At 45.8% G+C, this 19,136-nt stretch overlaps 1 protein-coding gene across 3 annotated transcripts in view; it reads left to right on the forward strand.

The window, feature by feature from the left end:
* Positions 1–19,136, forward strand: part of NHSL2 (NHS like 2) — a 540,965-nt gene that overhangs the window by 174,992 nt on the left and 346,837 nt on the right. The gene's annotated exons all lie outside the window — the stretch shown is intronic.

Genomic DNA, 19,136 nt, shown 5'->3' on the forward strand with positions numbered 1-19,136 from the left:
GCACTGTTCCCTAATTCCAGTGAGAATGCTGAGTGAAAGTGTGAACTTTCTTTCGTTTGGCTGTGGTGTACGCACATTTTTGTATTGCTCAGTTCTGCACCTCTATCCTGACCTGTAGCACTTCTCTTCCAGTACTGAGACCTACATGCAGCTCTGCCAGGGCACTCCAATCCTAACGCTCAGCAAGCCCTGCTTTTCCACTACTGAGATCCTCTGCCGGTGCCCCTCGCTCACATTTGCAGTGCCCCTTGCAATTCCAGCATTGAGACCCGCACCCAGAGCTCTGCCAGCGTACCTCAGTCCTGACCTAGAGCCACCTGGGACCTGTGCGAAACTGCACTCTTAATCCCGGGTCTGCAGAAGGAGAAAAGCAGCACCTACTAGTTCCAATCTTGCACAAAGAATGCAGTTTCCAGCACCTTGGGTTAAGTAATGGATGCCCAAGCATGGTTCCCATGTCTGGTCCAGCTCTAGACTCCAGGCTGGCTTTGAACAGGAACCTTGGTTTTCCTCTGTCCTTCCTTCACTGCGGGGTTCCCTTTCTCCCTGGCCATTAAGTCAGTGCCAGGATCCCGACTTAGGTTTGGCAGATTCTGGCTGATCTGTCAACTGATAAATCATTCCCTGTTCCTCAGGGTCTTGGAAAGCCACAAATGGTTTTGACTCGCAGCCTAACATCCTTCAAACAGAAGACACATGGAGAGCCCGCTGAGAGCCTCTGTAATTAACTGGAAGGGCTGAGTATTTTTTATGGAGCCTTCCTCTGATGTGGGCATGTCTGATTGGAATTAAACTTTATTGTTCTTTTAACTTTCATTGGGTCTTACATCAAGTTCTTGTGAAATGGATTTTATGTTTAGAAATCGGTGCACACCAGGTGTGTGTAGAAATGCATAAAGATTCCAGATTCAGAGAGAAGTCAGGGGCCAGTTTAAAGTACGTGCACGGACAGCACGTTAGTGCAAGAACTTGTAAGTAGTGGAAAGAGATTGTGAGTTGAACCTACAGGTGGCTATGGACAGTGCATCACTCAAGTATTCTGTCCTGTACCTAAAGAAATACTGAGGGGGAATCCCATTCAGATATAATCTAATTTACAGGGGATTGCCTCTCCTTTGCCAGCTGCTCTCTGAATGCCTGCTGGGTCCAATCCCAGAGCAGACTCACTGATTGGGTGTAGTGGAGGAAGGCTCCTTGGGCTTGAATTATAATGTAGCAGCCTTAACAGCTGCAGCAGCTGGGCTGACATGGGTACCTGCAGCTGGGATAGCATTAGTGCATGCCGGAACTGTTTATTTTCACTGTAGATATAATTTTGAGTACTTAGAGGAAATGCATCCATAGAAATAAGCAAATAATTGAGATGGTGTTTAATTACAACAGAGATGAGACCAGCGAGAAAAATTGACTTTAATGGTTCAATTTACTAAAACATGCGTAACTGAAATGGTTTGGTCCCACAGTAAATACATTCCTGCAAGTGCTGCACGCCCTCTTACACTACAGAAGTGTCCCAGGCAGATGCTGTTGCTGGCTGCAGTGCTCTGCATTGCTACACGGAAGATTGCAGGGCCTGCTCGCCTGCGCGCCAGGAGGATGCACGCGTGCCGATCTCTCACATGCACTAATACTGGAGTCGCCCCCACTCCTCACACATCCACGCTCTCAGCATTCACCCACCTCACCCGACATTCAGGGAATGCTGGGATCATTTCAAACACTCTGGGACTCTGACCTAATAAACCTCGCTCCTGTGACTTTGGTAAATACCAGCCTTCTGATTATAATTATATATATTACATGCCACAATGGCCACCAGCCCGGAGCTAATGAGGTGGAAGAGGGGCAGTTTAGAGTAATGAGCAGCATTCAGGGGGGGGGGCTTTGTGTGGTCTCCACAGACTCGGAAGCTGAGGGGAAGCATGGGACTGGCTCGCTCAGACACTGCCCACACAAACAACCCATTAAAATACACATGACTGGAGTGTTCTTAGTACATTAATTGTTTGTCTCAGAGAAATGAAACTATAGGTCCCTGATTAACAGGAGACCCTGTAATTATCTGGGTCTCTTTGTGCATAGTTGTTATATGAGTCTGGGACTCTTACAGCTGTTATTAGGAGGCTTGAAGGTGTATCTCTTGGTAGGGAAGGCGGTGATGAACACCTCCTTGAAATCGCTGGAATTTCACTGCTCTCTGGGTGGGATGAAAGAATGGGTGAAAGAGAGCTTTCCGTCACACTTTTACCTGTATCTGCCACCTCTTCTCATGTCTAGGACTTCACCTTCCCATCCCATTGTCATCTCTGCCCCCTTTCCCTATCTAGGCCTTCGATTTGTACACCCCACGTCACTCTCTCTGCTTCCCCTTTCCCTGCAGGGCTGGCACAACCCACCAGTTCCAGTTGCCTAGGGCAGCGCAGTTGAAGAGATAGCAGAAATCAACCTTGCCTCCGCTCCTCCCTTCCCTCAGTGCCTACGCCAGCTGTCAGCCTCCACTCACTCCCCGCTCCACCCTGCTGCCTCAAATATGGTTGCCAACCAGCCAGTATTTTTTAAGAGAGCCCGGCGACTGGCAGTTTTATCTCTAGTAATCTGCCATATACTGAGCTTCTCTGCTGTTCTGGCTTCCTGCAGAAGCACTAGCTCACAAACGGGCCAATACAGTAAAAACGCGGGAGAGCGGGCAAGTGACCGCTCTCCTGTGCATGCGATTCAGTATTTTAATTTATTAAAATTAGGCCCGGCGGTAGCAGCGGCTGTCAGCGGGTTTGACAGCCGGCGCTCCATTTTGCCGGCGTCGGTTCTCGAGCCCACTGACAGCCACAGGTTTGGAAACCGGACGCCGGCAAAATTAAGCGTCCGGTTTTTGATCCGCCAGCCGCGGGCCCATTTAACTTTTAACTTTTTTTTTTTTTTAATTTTTTACTTTTTTAAACTTTCGGGACCTCCGACTTAATATCGCCATGATATTAAGTCGAAGGATGCACAGAAAAGCAGTTTTTACTGCTTTTCTGTGCACTTTCCCGGTGCCTGGAAAAATTAGCGCCTACCTTTGGGTAGGCGCTAATTTCTGAAAGCAAAATGTGTGGCTTGGCTGCACATTTTGCTTTCTGAATTGCACGGGAATACCTAATAGGGCCATCACCATGCATTTACATGTTTCGGGCGCTATTAGGTTCGGGGGGGTTGGACGCGCATTTTGGACGTGCTATTACACCTTACTGAATAAGGGGTAAAGCTAGCGCATCCAAAACGTGCGTCCAAATGCCGGCTAACAGTGCGCTCCGTCAGAGCGCACTGTATTGTATTGGCCTGTTAGCATGGGGAGGAACTGTGAGCTGGCATGCACTCACAGCTAGCACAGTGCCCCACCTTCCATCTCCTCTTCAGGGTGGCCAGCTCACCCCAGGTTGACTGAACAGGCTGATTGTGTCCTGGTTTTGACCTTATGCATGCATGGATTTGCAGTTCTTATTGTCCCATTGATGACCCTAAGAAAATCAATGAGAGACTCAGAACTACATGTATGCAACGGAGTGAAACCAGGACTGGATCAGTCTGTTCAATCAACTCTGGGTGAGTTGGCTACCCTACTACTCCTGAGAACTTCCTGTTCACAAAGAGAACTCTTGACAGGTCAGAAAGGAGGTGAGGTGAGACGCACAGTCCCTATGCCGTTAACATATAATAAGATGGGAAGGAGTCGTGCTTGCTGTCTGTACCACACAGAACCTTTATATGCCTGCCTCCTTGCTCTTGGAAATGAGTGAGCTGCGGGGAGCTATATATTTTTTTTCCACCCCTAGGACAGGTGTTTTCAAATCCATCCCTTAGGTCTCACCAGCAGGTTTGGTTTTCTATCTTGATGAATGGTCATGAGGTTTATCTGCATGGCATCAAAGCCGGGCTAATATATGTATTTTGGTTAACTTGAAAGTATGGCCCACAGTCAAACATCACTGCACCATGCAATAAGGGGATTAGCACCTCTACAACGCGTGTCCAAAACGGAGTGAATCTAATAGCGCTCATCACATGCAAATGCATGTGAATGAGGCTATAAAGCATTCACTTCCGATGCAAAAAAAAAATGTGCGTCTAGGATGCACATTTAGCGATCAGAAATTAATGCCTGCCTGGAGCAGGCGTTAATAGCTGAGCACGTTTAAAACAAGTACAGAAAAGCAGAAAAAACTGCTTTTCTGTACTACCTCCTACTTAATATCGTTGCAATATTAAGTAGGAGGAAAACCAAAATTAAATAAAGTTAAAAAATAGAAAAAAAAACCAAAACACCGGCAGTCCGGTGCAGGAAACGGACACTCAACTGAAAAGTGTCCGCTTCCTGAACCCCCTACCTGTGCGGCATCTAGGAAAAGCAACGCCGATAAACTACGCGTCTGTTTTCCTAACCGGCACAGCTGACACCTATCGGGTTCTCGTTAGCAAGACCCCCTATTTTAAATATTGCATGACTGCCTGGGGGCACGTTAAAAAAGCAGACGCCAACTGTTCAGCTCCCACTCTGCACATATTTATTGCATCGTCCCCTTTGCCTTTAAAGATCAAGTAAAATAGGGGGTGCGGGAACACCCATAGAAAGCCTGTACCCAGAAAAACTGTCGGGCCGATACAGTAAAATTCGCGGGACAGCCGGCGCTCCAAGGCGAGCGACGGCTCTCCCAACGCGCGCCCAGGCCACTCTCCTGGGCGTGCGATCGAGTATGCAAACCTGAGGGCCTGCGGTAAAAGGAGCAGCGCCTGTCAGTGGGTTTGACAGCCGACACTCAATTTTACCGGCGTCGGTTCTCAAACCCGCTGACAGCCACGGGTTCGTAAAACGGATGCCGGCAAAATTGAGCGTCTGTCTTCCGACCCGCGGGCCAATTTAAAAATATATATATTTTTTTTTTTTTTTTTAATTTTGGGGCATCCAACTTAATATTGCTAAGATATTAAGTCGGAGGGTGTACAGAAAAGCAGTTTTTTCTGCTTTTCTGTACACTTTCCCAGTGCCGGCAGGCGTTACTTTCTGTATCGCGTGGGAATGACTACGCCATCAGCATGCATTTGCACGTTGCGGGCGCTATTAGTTTCGGGGCGGTTGGCCGCGCGTTTGACGCGCCATTACCCCTTACTGTATAAGGGGTAAAAATAGTGCGTCGAAAACACGCGGCCAATTGCGGGCTAACAGTGCGCTCCACCGGAGCGCACTGTACTGTATCGGCCTGTGTGTAAGCAAAATCTTACACAAAAGCACTCTGGAACGTTTGTCAAATTGTTGAATTTAAGTCCTAAAAGAAAAAGCCCCTCAGGTTTTTAAGCCCTTGCCTGTACTATTCCCCACCCCCACCCCCCCACGCAGAATATTTTTTCCCTTCCTTATGTAGTCCCTTGTTATGTTTGCCAGCTTGCAGGCTGCCCCCCGCGAGTCGGCTCACTCACCTTTCGTTGCCGGGCCGGCGAACCCTGTCACTAAAGGCCACGTGGCAGGATGCTGCCTATGGAATTCTTCGCGGCCAGACACCGCTGCTCCAACTTCCTCCTAGGTGCAGGCATGCAGAACACAGTCCTCCTCAATGGGTCCAGGGCAGGAAAGCCCCACCGCTGCCTACCGATGACATCGGGCCTTTGCCCTATGAAGGGCCTCCATCGGCACTCACACAATGTGGGAGGAGGGAGGACGTGCCGGAGGAGCTGCAGGGCTGCTGTCAGCCTCCTGCTTCGAAATGATAGGCGTGGGTTGGGAAGGGAGCAGGGTGGTCTGCGCCGTCCACCACCACCAACGTTTTTCTTCCAGGGTGGGCAGGAAGGAGAGGGGAGATGCACTATCCACGGCCACCAATGCTTTCATTTTGAAAGGGCACCCAGTCTCCCTCGGCGATTTAGGCAGGATTAGCCAATTCCACGGCAAGGGCCAAATGTTGCTGCCCTTACTGCAGCCACACAATCTCAGGAGAGCGGGGCACCCTGGTTAAAGGGTATGAATAGCTCCCTTATGAAGAAAGGCTACACAGATTAGGGCTCTTCAGCTTGGAGAAGAGATGATTGAGGGGGGGAGATGACTAAGGTCTGCAAACTGATGAGTGGAATGGAACAGATAAATAGGGAATGGCTATTTACACTTTTAAATAATACTAGGACTAAAGGACATGCCTTAAAGCTAGCAAGTATCAGATTTAAAACAAGTTATTTTTTCACTTAACATACAATCAATCTGTGGAATTCATTGCCAGAGGATGTGGTCAAGGCAGCAAACATAGCTGGGTTTAAAAGATTTTTGGAGAAGTTCCTGAAAGAAAAGTCCATAAATAGTTATTAAGCAGATGACTCAGGGAGCTCCACCTCTTGTCATAGGGAGCGAGCAGCAAAAAATTGGATTTGCTGATGGGGGATTGGCTACAGTTGGAGACAGGATGATGGGCTCGATGGACCTTTGAACTGACCCAGCATGGCACTTATGTTCCTAAGATGCATGGGTTCACACTTGTGGGAGCAAAACTAACTCACTGGTTTCCTGTGCACTTTTTTTTTGGTGTGACTCCCCATCCTTTCATGGGCCCTTAGTGTTGTTGTCGTGTGTGTGTGTGTGTGTCTGTGTGTTGCTGGGAAAGTGCTGTCTCTAGATCTATAACATGTTTCATTAGTTTTATTGTTTTGTAATTTTTATCTGTCGGTACTAAATCGGTCACACAAAGCCTGTGCCACTTCTCCATGGCAACTCAGCTTCTAGCAATGTTCTATGCTTGCGAAAACACTAAACCCCTATATTTACTTTCTTTTGTAAATGAATGGCTTTTAGCAGCCTTGTGATTAGAGCCCTGAGCGATGTGTCCCGGGATGCGAGTTCAAATCCGCTCTGTCACTGCTCAGTGGATGATCTTGGGTGAGTCACCCGATCTGCTTATGGATCGGTTTAGTCATCTGTAATTGACGATAATAATAGCGTTGTTCCTTCTGGGAGGCTTTCATGCAGTAGAGCTGCCAGAAAAGTGCTATCGGGCAAATCACCCCAGAGGCGGCTGCACATTGCATGCTGACACATTACATTCTGAGATGCATCGGGACCCTGTTTGAATGAAAGACGCTATAAACAAACGCAATTATAATCATCATCATATTAACTTCTGTGGATGGCACCTGAGGCATTTGTGACAAGCAGATTGTGATAAATTGCAGGAAGACCTTGTGAGACTGGAAAATTGGGCATCCAAATGGCAGATGAAATTTAATGTGGATAAGTGCAAGGTGATGCATATAGGGAAAAATAACCCATGCTATAATTACACAATGTTGGGTTCCATATTAGGTGCTACAACCCAAGAAAGAGATCTAGGTGTCATAGTGGATAACACATTGAAATCGGTGCAGTGTGCTGCGGCAGTCAAAAAAGCAAACAGAATGTTGGGAATTATTAGAAAAGGAATGGTGAATAAAACGGAAAATGTCATAATGCCTCTGTATCGCTCCATGGTGAGACCCGCACCTTGAATACTGTGTACAATTCTGGTTGCCGCATCTCAAAAAAGATATAATTGCTATGGAGAAGGTACAGAGAAGGGCTACCAAAATGATAAAGGGAATGGAACAACTCCCCTATGAGGAAAGACTAAAGAGGTTAGGACTTTTCAGCTTGGAGAAGAGACGACTGAGGGGGGATATGATAGAGATGTTTAAATCATGAGAGGTCTAGAACGGGTAGATGTGAATCGGTTATTACTCTTTCGGATAGTAGAAAGACTAGGGGGCACTCCATGAAGTTAGCATGGGGCACATTTAAAAACTAATCGGAGAAAGTTCTTTTTTACTCAACGCACAATTAAACTCTGGAATTTGTTGCCAGAGAATGTGTTCGTGCAGTTAGTATAGCTGTGTTTAAAAAGGATTGGATAAGTTCTTGGAGGAGAAGTCCATTACCTGCTATTAAGTTCACTTAGAGAATAGCCACTGCCATTAGCAATGGTTACATGGAATTGACTTAGTTTTTTGGGTACTTGCCAGGTTCTTGTGGCCTGGATTGGCCACTGTTGGAAACAGGATGCTGGGCTTGATGGACCCTTGGTCTGACCCAGTATGGCATTTTCTTATGTTCTTATGTTCTTATGTGACTTCATTTCATGTCATTTGATTTCCAGTTTAATAAAAAAAAAGAAAAAAAAAAAAAGCTTAGGCAACAGCTCTTGTTGTCTGCCTTAAATGTTTTAATTGGGGAAAGGCCATGTGAGGAAGTGTCTATAACACATCCAAGCAGCTTCTGGCACTTAACAATAAGAAATCTAATTCTAGCATTAGGAATGAAAATATAGGTGGGAGTTCCCCTCTTTCACCACACCTTTCTCTTCAGTGCTGACCAATCAGAAAATAGCTGTTATGCTGGCGGCTTTATGATTGGCTGATCTCTATTCTAAAGTTTAGCTGGAAATCTACGGTGCGATGGGAGTTTCACAATGAAGAGCAGCGAGGTAATGGGGCAAGGGGGCGGGTGTTAACACTCCCTCTGAGCCATTCCAGCCACATTAAGCTTAATTAGGGCTGGATTTTGGAGTGGGTGAATTGGGCGTTCGCCAGGGCACCCTGGGCACCACCAGCATTACCCATCCCGTGGTGACATGGCTGCAGCGGATCCTGAAGAGAGGCCCATGGGGTAGGGGGTGCTTTTCGCCCAGGGCGCAATTTACCCAAAATCCTACCCTGACCTGGAAAAGCACCCTTGAGGCTTGCTTCCCTGTTCGGGTGAGGCTGATTAAATTTGCAATGGAAGCCATAAGGGCTCGTACTGATCTGCAGTGAGCGTTTACATATCCCTCCACTCTACCCCTCTGGGCTTCATTACAAACCATACTGAGTCCTAAAACATTGCCTGCACCCAGCTACTCAGTAACATTTTTATAGGCGGTTAGGGGCAGGGCTTGGCTTAGCTGAGAACCAGAGGCGTCACTAGGCATGTAAAAGATCAGACGCATGGGCCCTATAAGCTTCCCCAGCACCTCCAGATGTTTATAATTAAACAACTCAATCAGATCAGAAGCTTCCCCTCTCCACTCCAAGCACAATCCTGTAAAAAACAAAATTTAAAACCCCTCATAATTGGACCTAGAGAGAATGAGAACATAACATAAGAAATTGCCAAACTGGGTCAGACCAAGGGTCCATCAAGCCCAGTATCCTGTTTCCAACTGTGGCCAATCCAGGCCACAAGAACCTGGCAAGTACCCAAAAACTAAGTAGATCCCATACTACTGATGCAATTAATAGCAGTGGCTATTTCCTAAGTCAGCTTGATTAATAGCAGTTAATGGACTTCTCCAAGAACTTATACAAACCTTTTTTGAACCCAGTTTCAAATGTGCTACTTGCTAAATTCATGGAGTGCCCCCTAGTCGTCCTAGTAACTGAAAGAGTAAATAACATTCACATTTACCCGTCCTAGACCTCTCATGATTTTAAACACCGCTATCATATCCCCCCTCAGCCGTCTCTTCTCCAAGCTGAACAGCCCTAACCTCTTTAGTCTTTCCTCATAGGGAAGCTGTTCCATCCCCTTTATCATTTTGGTTGCCCTTCTCTGTACCTTCTCCATCGCAACTATATCTTTTTTTGAGATGCTGCGGCCAGAATTGTACATAGTACTCAAGGTGCGGTCTCACCATGGAGTGATACAGAGGCATTATGACATTTTCTGTTTATTCACCATTCCCTTCCTAATAATTCCTAACATTCTGTTTGCTTTTTTGACTGCCACAGCACACTGAGCCGACAATTTCAATGTGTTATCCACTATGACGTCTAGATCTTTTTCCTGGGTGGTAGCACCTAATATGGAACCTAACATCGTGTAACTACAGCATAAGTTATTTTTCCCTATATGCATCACCTTGCACTTGTCCACATTAAATTTCATCTGCCATTTGGATGCCCAATCTTCCAGTCTCACAGGGTCCTCCTGCAATTTATCACAATCCGCTTGTGACTTTGATAATCTGGGAAACTAAGTATGGGGGTGACTTATATGGCGTGGCAGAAACTACCATAAGCTTGCTGGGCAGACTGGATGGATTGCTGGTCCTTTTCTGCCGTCATTTCTATGTTTCTATGACCTCACACTTTTTAACTATTAAATTATTTTTGTTCTACGTTCCCAAGGGAAATAACTTCTTAGTTTGAACCCAGCAGAGGGGGACAGGGACGGTCCCATGGCTTTATCCACCCTTGACTCTTATCAAATTCCACCCATACAGAGACAGGACACCCCCTGTGCTTAAAGCAGGAGGCACCACCAAAAACATTTTGCATCATTGTCACAAGGGGCTGGGCATGCATGTCAATGGCATCTCGAGACAGAGGGAACTTCTACGCAACAAAGAAACCCCAGGGCAGTTTCAGCCATCACACAAAACTACCACTTAAATATATTCAAGAGCATCAGTTGATGAAATTCTTCTATATGGGAGTGAGGTCTGAGATCTGTACAGGATGGGACAGAATCCCAATATAAACCCTGCAACTTATGTTTTACAGTACCTTCCATACATAGAAACTTCCCTGATAAAGACCGCAGAGCAGAACTAAGGTATTTCCCCTTACTATTCACCATAGAAATACAATATTTAAATTCTGGTGTCACCTCAGTAAAAGCAACACAAACTCCCTCCACTACTAGAACATTATGTAATAATTTATTTTGTTATGTATATTAACGTTGTTCGACGATTCATTTACGACTATTTAATATTTACGTTCTATTGTTCTGACACCTTGTTTAATGTAATGCCTTAACCGCGACTGTTTTGTTATAATGGAAACCGATCTGATTTGATATTTGTATCGAGAATGTCGGTATATAAAAATTCTAAATAAATAAATAAATAATTCAAAACCCCGCAAAAAAATGTATTTGGAATCTATTGCAAACCTGCGAAGCCATAAGGCACTCACTGCCAGACTCAAACAGTAATGACCCTACTTATGAAAAGACACCACTGCAAATATTACACCAGGCCCTAAAATACCAATACACATCATGTTAGTAAAACATAACAAGCCAGGGTGCTGTAGAAGATTCCTGCACTGAAACTACATGCTAACAGAATGAGACTGCACCTTGAATACTGTGTACAATTCTGGTCGTCGCATCTCAAAAAAGATATAGTTGCGATGGAGAAGGTACAGAGAAGGACAACCAAAATGATAAAGGGGATGGAACAGCTCCTCTATGAGGAAAGGCTGAAGAAGTTAGGGCTGTTCAGCTTGGAGAAGAGAGGGCTGAGGGGGAATATGATAGAGGTCTTTAAAATCATGAGAGGTCTTGAATGAATAGATGTGAATCGGTTATTTACACTTTCATATAATAGAAGGACTAGGGTGCATTCCATGAAGTTAGCAAGTATCACATTTAAGACTAATCAGAGAAAATTCTTTTTCACTCAAGGCACAATTATGCTTTGGAATTTGTTGCCAGAGGATGTGGTTAGTGCAGTTAGTGTAGCTGGGTTCAAAAAAGGTTTGGTTAAGTTCTTGGAGGAGAAGTCCATTAACGGCTATTAATCAAGTTTACTTAGGGAATAGCCACTGCTATTAATTGCATCAGTTGCATGGGATCTTCTTGGGTACTTGCTAGATTCTTGTGGCCTGGTTTGGCCTCTGTTGGAAACAGGATGCTGGGCTTGATGGATCCTTGGTCTGACCCAGCATGGCAATTTCTTATGTTCTTATGTTCTTACCTCACCTTAGTCACAGACAAACCGTTACCAAATACAGAATAAAGAGACTATAAAGTTTAAATGGAAGATGCATACAAAAACTGAACTGGAAACTACAAGAAGGCAGACTCTGTATGCAGTACAATAATGTGGAAAAACAAAAATATCAGTTCCTTATAAAACATCAAACAATCAAACGATACAATCAAGAAATATAAACATCAATTGTAGTAATAAAAAGAATAAATATTTCAAAATAGTTGATGAATGACATCCAATAATTGAAAACTCATATTAACATTTTTAAAAATTTAGCAAACACCAATAAAATATGTTTAAAACAGCAGACACATCAAATAACACCCTATAACTACAATTAATAAGGATAAAAACTTCCCTGCTCTCCATACCTGGGAATTTTTGATTTCCAGTCACCCTGAGATTGTTGTGGATTAGGAGAGGAAGGGAGACTGCACACAAACATTCTTCTCTGTCTTTCATATATTTATTCCCTGCCCCTCGGGAACACACAAGCTGTAGCAGCCTCCAAATTCAGCCCACATAGCTGACAGAACGACTGCCTTTTCCTCTCGGGGCAGGGCTGACACTGCTCCTGCTCTTTTCTTCTCTTCGGGTCACGCTGACCAACGCTGCAGAGCTTATGCCTCCTCCTTCCGGCCCACGTGGGCAGGAAGAACAAGGGGTCTTAATCATCGCAGTCCTGCCACTTCTGTGCTGCCCACAAAACTGTGGCTCTCTAGGCAGCCACCTAGTCTGCCTAATTCTTCTACTGGCCCTGGGCTGACTCCCACTCACACCCCTCTAGTATATTCTTGAGTCCTTCTACTTCTTTCCTTTTCCCTCTCTCTTCTTCTTCTCACCTGTTTCCTTTCCTTTCCTTCCCTCCCCTCCCCCTCACTCCCTTTCCTTCCCTCCCCTCTCACTCCCTTTTCCTCTTACTAATTCACCCCTTCCTTTTCCTCCCCCTTCACCCCTTCCCTTTGTTTCCCTCCACTCACCCCATTCCCTCACACCCTTCACTCCCTTCTTACTCCATTCCCTCTCGCTGTCCTGCTTCCCTTTACTTCCCTTCCTTCTCATTCCTCTCACGCTCACTTTTCTTCCGTCTCTTCTCAACCCAGTCCTCTCACTCACCCTTTTCCCCTTTCCATTCATCCTTCTCACTCACCACCTTCCCTTCCCTTCCCTGTTCTCTCCTTTTCCTTTTCCTTCCCTCCCTTCACCCACTTCCCTCCTCTCTCTCTCCTCTTTTCTGCTCACTCATCTCCTTTCCCTACTTTCCCTTTCACTCATTCAGCTCCCCTAAGTGAATGGAATGAAAGGGAAAGGGAGTTGAGCTGAGCAAGTGGGATCCTCACCCTCCTCAGTGCAGTTTTTCCTGCCCGCAAGTGGGTGGGAACCCCGTGAGCATGTCATTAACACTTTGCCACCATGGCGCTTGCTTTCCTGCCCATGGGGGGTTGAGAACCCTCTGGGCACGTCATAAAAAATGTGCAGAAGCATCTTGGGTCTGGTGAGGTGATCGCGGCAGGATTGTTTCTAGCTGCCCAAAACCTTTACTACCTGAGGTGACCGCCTCACCTTGCCTAATCATAGTCTTGCCCCTCTCTTTCACACAGAAAAGCATAGGATCTCTCTCTCTCTCACTCACTCACTCACTCACACACACATGCATGCTCTGTCTTACTCTAGGTCTCTTCTTCAGCCTTTGGCAGGAGAGGATGTATCGGTGGCCCTGCTGGTTCTCTTCTCCAGGTCTCCTGATTGGCTGCCGACCCAACAGGTCCTCTTCTTCAGCCATAGGTGGGAGAGGATCCACCAGAGGGCAAGGAAGCAGAGACTGGGGCCCATAGCAGTTACTATGAAGCTGGACGACGAAGCTCTGCTGCAGTGGTATAAAGGCTGAATGCCTGTTCAGGTGGGCTTTTCTTCAGGGGTGTTTTTTTTGCACTCTTCAAAGCTCTGTCAGCACATGACCCTAAAGCAGATAGGAGCAGGCTTCTCGTTTTGCCTGGATATTTCGTGCCTTCCAAATCTGGCACCCTAGGCAGTTGCCTGTGCCTGAATCCAGGCCTGATATTAACACGAACCACTGGATCCCAAAAAGCCAGTTCTTGAAAATTCCCAGCAGATCTGGTTTGCAGGACATCTCCATAAATATTTGTGAGATGTATTTGCATGTTTGCATTGCATCAGTACCAGAGATGATTAGGTTTCTAGGGACAGGATTTGGGAATCACACTGGCATAAACAGTCCCTTTGACAGCGTGCACTATATTAATGGGCATATCCCATGAAACTGAAGTTTTCGCCTTCTGTTCTGTTTCCTCCCTAAAAAGGCATAAATACAAAGCAGTTCCAAATCATGTTGGACAAGTAAAGTGTCATTTAAATGCATGCGTCCCGTGTGCTTTGTTCCATTCGGCTGCTGCGCTACATTTAAGATGCAGATTGGAGCGTGTTATGCCGTCTCTGATGCAATGACTCCCACCCCCACTGCTCTGTAGCGTGAATTCTGTGAGATACTGACTTGCCTTATGCATTAAATCCTCTGATGTAGCCGCTGCCCTTGGAAGAATTCATGGATATAATCGTTCCTTGCTGTCACAGAATGAATTCTCAGTTCGGATAACTGCTGTCTTGCAGAGAACTTTCTGTGGCATTGCTCCTGAGCTACATCTGCTGATGCTCCTGTCATGTACGCGGTGGTAGAGATCAGTGAAAGCTGTGGACTAACTGCATACTTTTGTGCATCTGTGGGTGACTGAGCATTGCCAGAGCTGCTACCTGCTCTTCAAATAAAGGTGGGGAAAGGGGGACAGACCCTTGTTTTGGATAAACACTGAACTTTTTGTGTCTTCTTCTTCAAAACGTTGCTCAACTCCAGTTCACTGTAATGAAAAATAAGTTGTGTCCGTCTCCAAACGGTTAAGTTGTCACATCTGCTTTTACTGGCAAGGGGAAAGATTTGTGTTTAATTCTGCACATGTTATGTAAAGTGACAGGGTAGCGTGACAACTGAAGGCAAATGGGCAGACAGCTAAGGCAGAGGGTGTTCTGTTAATTCAGCTGGGTTACTGCTCCTTCAGCTCACTGCTAGAGTCCTTGAGTGGAGCTCGGTGAATTCAAGTCCGTGGCAGCTGGTGAGACCCAAACAAAATGTGGTGTGACGGAGTAGGTCTCACTCTCCTCCATATCCACCCATCCTCTATTCTTTTTCTGTTCTTTTGCCCTCTCTTTTGTTATAATTCTTGGCTTGCCTTTCCAAATGATGCTCAAGGCAGCTTACAGTATTTTTAGAATTCAGGTACTATAAGTCCCTTCCCCAGAGAGCTTGCAGTCTAAGTGGGTACCCGAGGCAATGGAAGATAAAGTGACTTGTCCAGGTTCCAAAGAAGGTCTGTAGGGAAGTGGGATTTGAACCCTAGTTCTCAGCCTATTCTTCTGACCACGAGGCCACTCCTTATCGCAGTGACCGCCTCTCTGGTTCAGCCGGCAGCAGAGACGTCCTTCTGCCTCCTTGCTGCTGGAGCCCCAAGCTAGTATAGGCTCAGGGCCGACTAACTCTTTTGGTGTCCTGCTTCACTGTCTGGGCTTCCTCTGTCCTTCTCTGCAGCTTCACAAAGAATGCTAGAGCACAGAGCGACTGCGCTAGTGGCATTCGTGGCTCTGGTCACAGAGAGGCCTTTTTTTTTTCTTTTCCTGCATCTCTAACATCTGCTGTGTGCATCGTGACTTGGGGATCACTCATCATCATCATTCTGACAATGGATAGAAAGACGAAGGCCTTGTGCTGCTCTGCAGGTATATTAATGGTATGATCTCAGTCTTGCAGCATCTGGACCCAGAGGAACCAGTTTATCGTTCATATCATGATCAAGAAAAGCTCGGTCCAATCTGGGTATGTTGGGTCGTAATTATTTTTTTTTCACCTTAAAATCCTAGATTGTTTTTCAAATCCCCCTCTTCTAAAATATGAATAAAAGTACATTTTGATCCTGATCCAAAATCCAGAAAAATAACCAAAAATACTAGGAGTAGGCCATCCCTCTTCCACCCCCTTCCCTTGGATTGTAGCGTAAATGATCGGAAAATCAGGACAACTCTAGTTGCCAGTGAGAATGCTGAGATCCCTGGTGCACGGCAAGAAACCGCAGTGCTGCAGCCAGCAGGAAACCCCTGGCACTGCCACAGCTCAAACTCTCTTGCCTCATCTAAACTTCATTCCACGTCCTTCTCCTAACATTCCAGCAACACGCAGGGCACGCAGCAAATTCACTCCTCATCATTTCTGCAGTCACATTTAGAAGAGAGTCATAAGCCACTGGACATGCAGTGAGAGTCCAGTTGGGCCAAATTGGTTACAGTGATAGATGGAAGAAGAAGCATCCCTAATGATTAAAGCAATGGATGGAGAGCCCAGGAGATCAGGATTCACATCCCACTGACTCTCGTCGTGATTTTTGAGCAAGTTGCTTTATCTTCCCATGCCTTAGATCGCAACGTATTTATTTTATTTGCAAGTAGTTATATAATACAGTAACAGTGCTAAGTGGTGTACAAAATACAATCATCAAACAGCACACAAAAACAATATATAATTTAATGACATATGATGGCCAAAAAATACATAATAAAAACAAACATCATAAAAATAGGTGGGTTAATTGGGGCAGGGAATTATACCTGATTCCAGATAATGTTGTAAGTGGCCGTGAATATAATTTGTACAGGCAGGTTAAAAATGACTTATGATGTCACATTCGTGCCATGGCATGACGCAGTCACATCCTAGGATGTGTGATGTCTTTCTGGTCTGCCTTTCCAGAGCTGTTCCTAAGGGAGGAGGATACATTCAGAACTGCAAAAATTCTAACCCGATGCAATTTCAAATTGATGCAGCAATTATAACCATTTGTACCATGTATAACGTGAAATGTGGCAGTGCTCCCAGAGAATACAGTTTTTATATCGGGTTAAATTCCCTTCTGCTGCAAAGACTGATGCACCGTTCTCTGCTGTACATTTGTTATATCCTTAAAGCAGTGGAAAGGCAAATGGTTCAAATAATTTTCATGTTGTAGGACTTTTTTTTTTTTTTTTTTTGTTCTCTTAATGTAGTTTTGTATTTTCACATACAAAAAAAATTAAGTGATCAAGAAAAGAAATTACATCATTTCAATTAGAAGTGTTCTTTTTTGTTTTTGTGTGTAGTGTTGTATGTTGGTTGGGGTTGTGGTGCTCGGGGTGCAAGAAGAAAAGACTGGGCTGAACCGACAAACTCCCAGCTGGTTTAAAGAAAGAAAGCGGCAGCCAAGTGGAAACATGTGATAGCCAGGCCCATTCAGGCAGAATGTACGGCTGGGCCTGTCATTCAGCTCATGCATCGGAAGCTGTAGGGAGAATACTTTAATGGCGACCCGTGAAATCAGAAATCCTCAAACTTTGTGACGGCAGGCCACCCACCCCCCCCCCCAAGACCAAGACTCTGCACTTCACTCCAGCCTCCGCCCAATTTCCCACACCTCCTACACCCTCCTCCTTCTCTGCCTGTCTTTACATTCCCTCCTTACACTTCCCCTGCTAGTTTCACCCTCTCCCAACCCCCTTTACCTCCTCCTCCTCTGCTTTGTGTCTGCCACATGCCGCACAACGAGATTGCGGTGCATTGTTGAACCCACGCCCTATGGACTCCACTTTGTTTTAATGTAGTTGCTAGGTATGGTTCCTGTATAATGGGGCGTTCTGTGTTAAGAATTACGTATTTTATGTTCTAACCTTGTATGCTGCCTTGAGTTTACTTATTTGGTTTATATTCCACCTTTCACACATTTCAAAGCAGATTACATTCTGGTATTGTAGATATTTCCTTGTCTCCAAGAGGGCCCACAATCTAAGGGTCTGATTTACTAAGGGGCCGATGTGATAAGGTGCACCGAAGCTGCCGCAGGTTTGCGTGTGCGCTATACGTGCGTTTGTACACGCATTTTCCCACGCAAAGCCCTATACGGATATATAATAACGCTTTTGTGCAGGGGAAATACGTGTGTCCAAATGCGCTTACTGAACCGCATTTTTTTTCTGCGTGCGTGCATGCTAATGGTATGCAAAGGAGGCGATTATTTATTCGTAGGCAATGCAGGGAGCTGCACTAGCAGGGAGAAATGCTAAGGCGGGTTTTTTAATGTGGGATTTTTAGCACCATGGTCAGGGCACGAGTTAAGTGACAGCGCAACCCGGGTGCCATTTTATCCCATTGCTTGCATTGGTGTGGTGTGGTTTTGTGTCCTTGTAGCTCTGGTGTTATTATGGAGATTTCGGATAGTGTCCAGTTGTTCCTGATGCTGAGGTATATCCTGCAGCTTCGCCAAACAGGAGCAGAAGGTTTGGCAGGTGACAGAGGTCATGGCATGCGGTGTGAATTATCACCCGTTAATATATGTGCCATGTTTTCTGCAGCCCACAGTTATTAGAAATATATACATTCCTATCCCAGGGTCATAATTTCGCTAAAAAGGGAGATCCAGTTGCTCGCCACATTTGCTTTTATGCGCAGATTATAGGCGCAGATGTAACCGCTTATTACGTAACACCTTACCGAGCATGAGTATACGCATTTCTTCATGACTGCGCGGATTTGTGCGCGCAAATCATTTGTATCACTTTTTTTTTTTTTTTTACATCCCGCAGAGGCGCCGGCTTCAGCTGCGCACGGTGATCAAAACCCGCACTCACACAACTGCCGCCTGTTTCGCGGCGGGTCTTATTACATCAGCCCCCTTTTTTTCCAGTTCTGTGTCTGTTGGAAAAATGCTTAAGTAAATGAGGCTCTAAGTTTGTACCTGAGACAAAGAAGGGTGAAGTGACTTGCCCAAGGTCACAAGGAGCGGCAGTGAGATTTGAACTCTGGCTTCCCTGGTTTGCTGCTCTACCACTAGGCGATGCCTCCCTTGGGTGACGTACAAAGTGAAATAAGCAAATCACTCTCCTCAGCTCAGCAGAATCCATCTCCCCTCTCTCCATCTGTTGCAACAACACTCCTGCACCTTGGGTAGAAGAAGCTTTCCTGCGTGTCACCCGGTCTGCCTGGTGGTGACACAGTGGTCCTTCTCTGCTGGGGCTGGACAGCCTCCAGGAGCACGATACGTCGGGCTGCGGGACATCGCGATGCCCTTATAGGCATTAGGTCTGCTAGAGCCCCATGCGTCCCGTCCTCAGCTGGCACCTTCAAAATGTGGCACTGTACGCAGTTTCCTTTGCAGAAATCCCGGCCATTCCTTTCTTTGTCACAAGACGGTTCATTTCTGCTATACACTCTCTCTCCATCCCCTCCCCCCCCCCCCCCCCCCCCATAGGCACAGAATAGAAAAACATCCTTTTGGAATAAGACCCATAACCTTTTCTCACTGTAAG

Source organism: Rhinatrema bivittatum, chromosome 6, assembly GCF_901001135.1.
Source record: "Rhinatrema bivittatum chromosome 6, aRhiBiv1.1, whole genome shotgun sequence".
Taxonomy (NCBI): Eukaryota; Metazoa; Chordata; class Amphibia; order Gymnophiona; family Rhinatrematidae; genus Rhinatrema; species Rhinatrema bivittatum.